Genomic DNA, 2,889 nt, shown 5'->3' with positions numbered 1-2,889 from the left:
TTAGCACATTACTGTGTTATTAATATTAAAAAAGTACCTGTAGGGTTATTCTTAAATTTACTAAAATCTCAGTAAGGCACATGTAATTGTAACCTGCCACGTGTCCATCTCATTTTCACGAGAATACGTTGGTTGATGTTAATATCTGTGTAAGACGTTGGACCACCTGATCTTGCCGGCTTGTCTATTTTTATAGAAACAGCAGATGTGCACAAATTATATAATCACTATTGAAAAATAAACATTTGAAAATAAGTATCTATAATTTTTCTGATTGCATGATTATGGAAAATAAATTATTGTAGGATAAACAGTATCGATTATTTCTTCAGACGAACATAATAACCCCCGACCAGGGTCAACAAGGTCTATAATATCTAACAACGTAAACAACTTCTTGTCAACACAAACCATAATTGTTAAAGCTATTTTCATTTGAAAAATTGCACTAATAATTATTAATAATAGACATTTGTAAAATAAATGGCCCTTCCCTTCTAGGTAAGTCAATTTTTCTAGAAAATTTTGAGAATTTCATCGGAAAAAACGACAAAAAATTTTAATCTGTAGAGTAAAAGTAAATCAAATGAAAACGCATCTTTCTTCTAACTTGTAAAGGTATTTCTGCTCTAGGGTTGGTGATTTTTTTTCAAAATTTAAATTAGTAATAAAAATCTCTATTAGTTAAAATGCACCTAGTTGACCCAAAAATGATTTCGAAGCAATAAATATGGGTGACAATAAAACTGTAAATCTTGTGGTTTCTAAGTAGACTTGTATTTTACAAAGTTTTTTAAGATCATACTTCTTACAGTGTTTGACGAAACAGAAAAAAATTATATATATCCATATCCAGAAGGATATCCATATCCATATGCATAAGGAGAAGCATATCCCAAAGAGGAATATCCTAATCCGTTGTATCCTCCGTATAGGCCATAACCAAATATCTGCGGAGCAGCTTTAGGAGCAGCAACAGCTAAAGCTACTAAAGCCAGAAAAAGGTACTAAAAAGAAACAATAAAAATGTCATAATGATAACTATATAATTTAGCAACTTACCAGCTTGAACATTGTTAGTGTAGAAATTATTTCGCAATGGCAAATGTCCACGATTGCACCTCGTTTTCTGCATCTTTTATACGCACCGATTTAAATGGGTGTGCCGCTTAAAATTTAAAAAGTAAACAGGAAAATGTCATTATCATTAACGAGTTTTTAGGAAAAAAGTATCGGCAGTATATTAAGATTTATAAGAACATGATCCACCGATGCTTCTTAAAAAACATATCAAATCTCAGTCTAAAAGTCTAAACCTTTATTGTTAAACCATACAACTTGAATTCGTGTATAATTCTCTATAACAGCGCTATGTCTAACATATTTCTTTCAAATAAAAAATAATATTTTACAAGTTTTTGAAGAAAACGTTCAATTGTCGTTCCGACATTTATTTAATACAAGCAAACGATTAAAATTAAAAGCTGCCATAATATACACAGTAAATCACTAAGTGCACGGTCCTCGATATCTCATTAATTGTTAGAAACAGAAAAAAAGTTGCAGTCTAAACTTGTAGCCTTCACTGAGTGGCATACACTAAAATTGTTTCGAAACATAACACATAAATTATTATTTTTTTTTTAATAGGACATATAATTTTACATATACTCATTGTCCTGTTCCTACACTTTACAACCACAGTTTATTTTTGAAATTCTGATATGACATTGTCACGTTATTCCAATTTCCTTCAATTTTTTGACAATGAAAAAGTTAAAAAAATATATATAATATGCATAAAGATCAGACAACTCAACGAAAATCTATAAACTGCAATTTCGACTTAATTAGATCGAAATTAGTGCAGTATATTTCAATGGCTGCCTATTATCCAAAAGTATTTAACCATAAGGGAAGTTGACTACCATTAAAATATATCGTGTGGATGATACCTAATGAGGTCAAAAATGCAGCGTATATATTTTCATTTAATTATCTAGTCTTTAGCTTTTTTAAAAAGCGGGTTTTCGCAAAACAAAAAGGTGAGGCGAGTATAATCCAGCGTCTGACAAGACTCTTATCCAGAAGGAGCTGTTTCCATCCACTAGTTGGTCCAGTTATTAAGTATGCTTTTTCTTCCTCTTCTTCTTCTTCTTCTTTTTCTTCTTTTTCTTGTTGGTGGGTATATTTCATTAATTATCTCACTCATTATTTACGTAATTCATTACTGTTCCCGAAAATTAAAGAAGCCGTTTTTGAGATAATAGGTTACAAATTGGTTCATATCACTACCAGAGCTTAGAGAAGGGTAGTTAAGAAAAATAACGTAATTAATTTTCAGAAGAAGATGAATGTATGTATTTTTGTGAATTTTAAATACGAAGTAATTAAATCATGTTACTGCTGAAAAAAAAATTTTAAAAAATATTGCGAGTTTTGGTGATCTAAACAAATCTGAGAAAAACCAGTACGCATAAAAACGAGGCTAAATTATGAAATCACAGACGTTGCACATTTTAAGTGAATTTTATTTAACATTTTAAGATAACATCATCAATTTTCAACGGTATATTATTAAGTTCATAAGTTTACGTTCGAGGAAAATTATTAAAAAATTGCTTACGTGAATTTGACGTTCACTTTCGTAAACAAAATGTAGGTTTCGATAAGTAGATTAAAAAACCTAAAAAATTAGCCATTGTTGTTAGATTCATTCTGATCAATTTTTAATTTTTTAACATTATAAAATGGATAAAACTATATAGATAAAGACAGATATTTCCAAAACTATGTTAAATAATGAAACTCTATTCGATTTCATGTTTTCCAACACAAAAATTAGTCTTTGAAGACCTATATCTTATTTGATCTCAAGGATTTTTTAAA

The 2,889-nt window shown here is 29.5% G+C and overlaps 1 long non-coding RNA gene across 1 annotated transcript; it reads right to left on the bottom strand.

Annotated features, from left to right (window-relative positions):
* Nucleotides 1-755: 755 nt before the first annotated feature.
* Nucleotides 756-1,311, bottom strand: LOC135143340 (uncharacterized). Its single transcript, XR_010282759.1, has 2 exons — nucleotides 1,063-1,311; nucleotides 756-1,007 (listed from the first exon to the last, which is right to left on the bottom strand). It is a non-coding gene; the product is annotated as an uncharacterized LOC135143340 (long non-coding RNA).
* Nucleotides 1,312-2,889: the final 1,578 nt, after the last annotated feature.

The sequence above is a fragment of the Zophobas morio genome, unplaced genomic scaffold, assembly GCF_036711695.1.
Source record: "Zophobas morio isolate AGI-343-1 ecotype UQ-CSIRO unplaced genomic scaffold, CSIRO_AGI_Zmor_V1 ptg000058l, whole genome shotgun sequence".
NCBI classification, from domain to species: Eukaryota; Metazoa; Arthropoda; class Insecta; order Coleoptera; family Tenebrionidae; genus Zophobas; species Zophobas morio.
This window is presented reverse-complemented; position numbering and strand designations above follow the sequence as displayed.